We start from the raw sequence: 6,162 nt of genomic DNA on the forward strand, positions 1-6,162 counted from the left end.
CTTTTGTGAAGATCGAGTCAAATCATCTCCATAGTCAAAGTACCTGGCAGGATAGTGAACCAGGTCTATAATACCAAGAGAGAAGAATCTCACATGTCTGGGACTTGCACTGTATTGTGTAGATCAAGCCAAGTCATCTTCATAGTTCCAGTACCTGGCGCGAGAGGAAACTGGGTCCAACGCTCCAAGGCAAGAGAAATACACGGGCCTGCGACCCACTCCCGTAACACTAGGAACTCATGTTAATTGGGAACCGTTAAGTGCAAAGCAAGCTAGAGGAATGGGAGCTGCTCCTACACACCCAACTAATAATACTGAACTGTGAATTGTTAAAAGCTGAGAAGGGCTTGGGAGGAAGGGAGTCATTCTGTCCAACCCTTGTGAAGTGGAACTGTGTGTATTTCCTCAGAAAGGAACTGAGACCTGAAGAGGCAAGTTATTTTCACAGGTGAAATTTCCCCTATGTTGGAAACTGTGGCGCATTGTCCTGAAAAGGGGAGTCATCTTCTGGACCAAGAAGATCCACAACCCTTTTCTTTTTAGTTACAGGTGTGAGCGATAGAAGGAGGCATTTTGAACTGACAATGGACTCATTTGTTCTATTTGGATATTCTGACCCATTCCTTAGTACCTCCTTAGAGGCAGGCAAACCCCTCTTAGGGTCAGGGAGAGATAGGATTCCTCTTTAGGTTTGCTTAAATAAAGGTCTTTGCCAATTACCATGCCACCATTGTGTCAGACTGGTACCTCTGCACCCTTGCACTGTTTAGGCAGTGCTTTAGTTGAGCTTTTTTTCTGTGCGTGTTTAAGAGTGTTTTTTTCTCATACTAAACAGCAGTACTAGAAAATGTGGAGAATATGCTGGTGGTGTCAAGGAAATTATCTTTTTTTTTTAGGAGATTAGTAGAGTTTGAGGTTGATGGTTGCACGGAATTCATTAAATCTTCTGTGAAAGCTTATAAGGTCCTGTTCCCCAGTGGTCCAAATAAAGATAATATCATCAATGTATCACAGATACCTTAGTGGTCTGCAATCACAGGTGACAAGACAATCATTAGTTGTGACATGACTAGATTGGTATAGGGCTGTGCCATCTCAGTGCCCATGGCCGTCCCCATCATTTGGAGATAAATATTGATACCAAATGAGAAACAGTTGTGGGTTAAGTGGATTCATTCTATTATTTGGCTATAGGATAAGCACGCAGGCCGTTATTTCCGAGAGCATTATTGCACGGATCTGTGCCATCGATGTGGGGAATGTCGGTGTAGAGTGACTCTACATCCATGGTTGCTGGTAATGTATCCCTTGGAATGTGGCCAATAGCATTCAGTTGTTTAGTAGGTCAGTGGTATCCTGGATATAGCTGGGAGTCTCTCTTACAAGTGGCTTCAGGATGTTCTCATATATCTGTTTCCAAAAGAAACAACACGTCGATACTGTAATTATGCTACCAAAGTGATTTGCTTATGTGCAAGCTTTCCGGGAATTTCACCACTTCCTCACGCAGGAACTGAAGATAAGGGAAAGAAGAGGAATGGAAAATTCCACAGACCACCATCTGTCTTTAAAAGTGTATATATATATATATATATTTTAGCCAGCAAATAAAAGGATGATCAGTGAGTTCTGGGCCCATGGCATATAGATTTGTCCATGAATTTGTGGCAGCTAAAAGTCCTGGACATCAGAGGAACAGTCTGCACCGATTTGTTTAAAACCAAACTAAAAGCCTACCTCTTGCCTCTGAGTGAGCCTCTTAACCTACCTCAGATCTGCCTCTAGATAACCTGTTCCCCTCAGCTCTAACCTACCTCCGCCTCCACTCTAGCACTTCATCCATCATGGTCACATCCCGAGCACAGCTGGCTGTTCCGCCTATCTGCACTTACACATGTATATTGTTGGTTGGCCTTAATCTCTTTGTGCCCACCCATGTATTGTCCCTGGTCACTGTTCCATTTACTCCCTTCCACTACCTGGTCAGAGTGTCACTCAAACGCACGCCATCGTAAGAAGCTCACTGCTTCCCATCAAATCTGATTTCTTATCTATTGTATGTTCTTTTTTTAATCAAAATAGCATTGTTCCTCCATTTACACTGTACGTTAAGTAAATACGCACTTAGATAGAATTGTGAATGTTAAGGACGTCCCACACTCGGTTAGAACTGTGAATGTTAAGGAAGTACCACACGCAGATGGAACCGTGGCCAGCAGCCTGTGTCGCATCTAGACATTTTTTTGGGTGTTTGGTCGGATGCCACACTTGGATAGAATTGTGAATGTTGAATAGGCGCCGCTCTCAGATGGAATTGTGAACGTTGGCAAGTGCCAAACATGGATAGAATTGAGAATGTTATGTAGGAGCCGCACTCAGATGGAACTGTGGATGGTAGCCTGCGTCACATCTGGACATGATTTGAATGTTGGCGGATGCCACAACTGGATAGAATTGTGAATGCTAAGCAAACATGGACTTTAAAATCTAGGTGTAGCCTCCCCTTTGTCTATGGTATGGTGGGGCGTGGTGTGTTGGGATGCCCGGGACTCTCTCCCACTCTGCGGGGGTCTCGAATCTAGACTAGAATGTGCCCCCTGAGATAGTTCTGAAATTTAGTCACCTATGTTTTAGATCATAACTCAACCCAAACTCTCACCTCACATATCACTATGCTTACTCTCTTCTCTACACCATCACTCAATTAGAGTACCCCTTGGTCAATTTTGGCCTAGCTGCACACATACGGCCATTAACACATACACGCCTCATCACTCTAATAAAACGCAGCTATATCCCATGACAAACCGGCCTAGCTGCACACATAAGCGTCCTACAGGCCCAACGCAGCCAGAACCCAATCTTGGTGTCCACCCGCCAGACTACACACATTCTACTGATATCAACACCACCACACCTAATGCTAGGATGCAGCTACCATAAGGCAATTACATCAGTTGCACACATATCTGATGCACCCAAGCACCCTACAACACCCTAGTCTCTCAACCGACCTGGACTACGGCCCCCGAGGGTGTTCAATCGACCAGCGCTTTGAGGTCATACCAATGATATACAGAGCGCCACATGAATGCCAAATGACATAACATAACATGACATATATATATATATATATATATATATATATATATAAATAAATAAATGCATATAGTCACTTGCTTGGAGCCCTGTCGGATAACTGTAAAGTCTCATTGTGATTGTAATAATCGGAGGTTTCTTTAATCACCAACTCTGTGATATTCATTTTATTCACGTAATAATGGAAGAAATGCTGAGCGGTTGCTGTCTTTATATGAGCTCACAGCTTAAAGGCTATGCTGTGATTTCTACAGCAGGTGGACTAACCTAGGTTACTTTTCTTTTTTATCAGTAAAAAACCCTTCCAGATGTAGCAGCACGTCGCTGTCTCCTTGCTAGCCCACCCTCCTTCCACACCTCCTCACTTTCCTCCCATCTTCCTCTCTCTCTTCTGCACCACCTCTTCAATTTCAAGTTGTACGTGTTTGTGCACATCTGCCCAGATCACCTGGATGTCTCCTGAACATCTGGAGGGGTGTCCATTTATTTTAACTTTTATCTATTGATGTTCAGGGCAGAGTATGGAAGAAAGATGGACTTTGCGTAGCCCAGAGCCCGAGGTTCAGGGCACGATTAACACATCTCCTGTGACTCTCTCAATGAGACAGGCATTGCTGTGGAAATTTCCTCTTAGATCAAAACATCCTTTTGGATTAAGAAACTGAATCCCTGATTCCGAGTGTTTCCCAATGGGGTTTCGCCATTATAAAACGCTTCTGTGAATTAGGCTCTGAATCCAGTCGAGTCCTTGATTTGAGATGGTTTTTTCAGATAAATATTGAGTTTAGGGATGCAAAGAGGTATGTCCCAGCCTTTGTTTTCACACATACACTTGTTATGAAAGAAGAAAAAAAAAAGCAATACCTTGGGGTACAGTGTGTATTTCCAGAGGAGTTAAGCAGGGAATTGACAGGATAATGTACGTCGTCGCCCTGTGCTTTGCCTTTGCATTAAATCTAGGTCTGCTTTGCTGCTTAATGGATCCTCGGGGATTTATTTAATGCGGCCCTCGAGGGAGAAACCTAATTGAAAATGAATGCAGCACTCAGGGGAAAGCCCTGGGGAGACGGTGTCAGTGCAGAAGCGCGCAGCTCCCCTCCCAGCCGCAACACTGCACTACCTGCAGGACTCCTGTGATGGAGGCAGGCGGCACTTGCACGGATCCTGAAATACCCCTTTACATTTACATCGAGGCTGCTACACCATCCACTGCAGACCTATGTAATGTCGTGGCAGCTATGGTCGGGAAATGCCTCAAATCATGTACAACAATACACCCCCTTATTAGCGCTAATGAGCAGCACCAGTTCCCAATTGTTTCCACTGCGACGGTGACAGTCAGGTTCCGGAGTGTGGGGCAACCCATAAACCTGATTAAGTCATAAGGAGGGCTTTATATAACTGTGATGTGGCTGTTACAGTTCTGTCTCTCACATGTGTGTTATGTTTTTTTTTTTGTTTTTTTTGTGTGTGCTGTGGTAGAACGCCACACAAGCCTAGTATCACGCTATGAAACTGCTGGGCTTTGTAGTGGTAGCGGGGCCTCTGTCGGAGCCTGTGGCTGCTATCCTGGGGGAGCATTGGGCGTCCTTATGAGTTTGGTGGTGCTACCACCAAAACTCAACTATGATTTCCTCATGCGGTAGTAACACTTTTATAGATCATTCAGTTATTCTGAAATTTGGATGTACCTCATTACACGGAAGGCGGTAAGGGTTAATGGTCACCGGTAATGGTACCGTGACCGTTTAACCCTTTACCGCCTTACTACCAGGTCCCTTTGCGGGTTGGTACTTTAACGTCTGCTTTTTAGCAGGTGTTAAAAACCAACCCGCAAAGGGACCAGGGTGCTAATTACGGTACCACAATTTGCGGTACCGTAATTAGCACCTTCCCCATTCCCATTATGCCCTATGGGGCAAAAATGGGAATGGGGAAGGGCAATGGGGGAAGGGGGAATTACAGCCCCGCCAACCTTGGAATAGGGCGGTAATTCCCCTTTCCTCCAAGGCGGTGCCGGTATTTTACCGGCATGGACCAAGGTGCTAACAGCACCTTGGTCCACCGCCTACCGTGTAATGAGGCCTGATATCTTGGAAAGCAATAGGGCAATGCAGTATTACTACATTGGCTACTACCACATAGGGAATACCACCCCTGGGTCATACCACACCTGTTACCAGGTGGATTTCTAGGATATCGTTTTTTAAAACCTATAACAGTACGGACATGTAATACAAGATGTATTTCTGAATACCTCATGTTTATTTCTGAATACCGCAGGTTTATTTCTGAACACCACATGTTTATTTCTGAATACCTCAAGTTAATTTCTGAACACCACATGTTTATTTATGAACACTGCATGTTTATTTCTGAACACCACATCTTTATTTCTGAACACTGCATGTTTATTTCTGAACACTGTATGTGTTGCTGTTACAGCCCTTCTCGCAATGCTGCCCTCAGTGTGGTTGAAGAGGATTCTGGTGGTGAATGGATTTTGGGCGCGTTACAAAAGCTGGTGAGAGTGACATCTGGGTGGATCACACCATGCCTCATGCGCAAAGTGTGGTGAAGATACACGCTGTTCCTCGATGTCGTGTGCCCACTTAATGACAGAGTGTATATCTGTTGACACCTTGATCATTATGCATAACTCTAGCTGCCCCCCTCTTCGCCCCCATCACCCCTGGAGTATGGGTCATCCACTGTAAGTGAACATGCACTTCTCAGAGTAGTGGTTGTTGTGGCCGGGTGGGGGGGGGGGCGTCTGCCCACCCGCCGCCACGTAATAAATAGTAGCCAGGACTTGGAGCTCAATTACACACATCGTCTGACCTTAGCCCCTCCTTCCTTCGTCACTTCCCCTTCCCCATCTTCCCGCCTCCCAAGCCCCGGAGCCAGACGTCAACGTGACAGTGGTACCATCTTTCGGGGGTCTGGGTGGGAGTAAGGGTAACACTATGGTATTCCCTTCTCTCTAGGATTCAGGGGAAGCCGTGGGTGAGGAGTGTGGCCAATACAGACTATAAATCCCTTGATATCTACAGGTGACAAGAG

This window comes from Ambystoma mexicanum, chromosome 11 (genome assembly GCF_040938575.1).
Source record: "Ambystoma mexicanum isolate Mex_15411 chromosome 11, UKY_AmexF1_1, whole genome shotgun sequence".
In the NCBI taxonomy this organism is placed as follows: Eukaryota; Metazoa; Chordata; class Amphibia; order Caudata; family Ambystomatidae; genus Ambystoma; species Ambystoma mexicanum.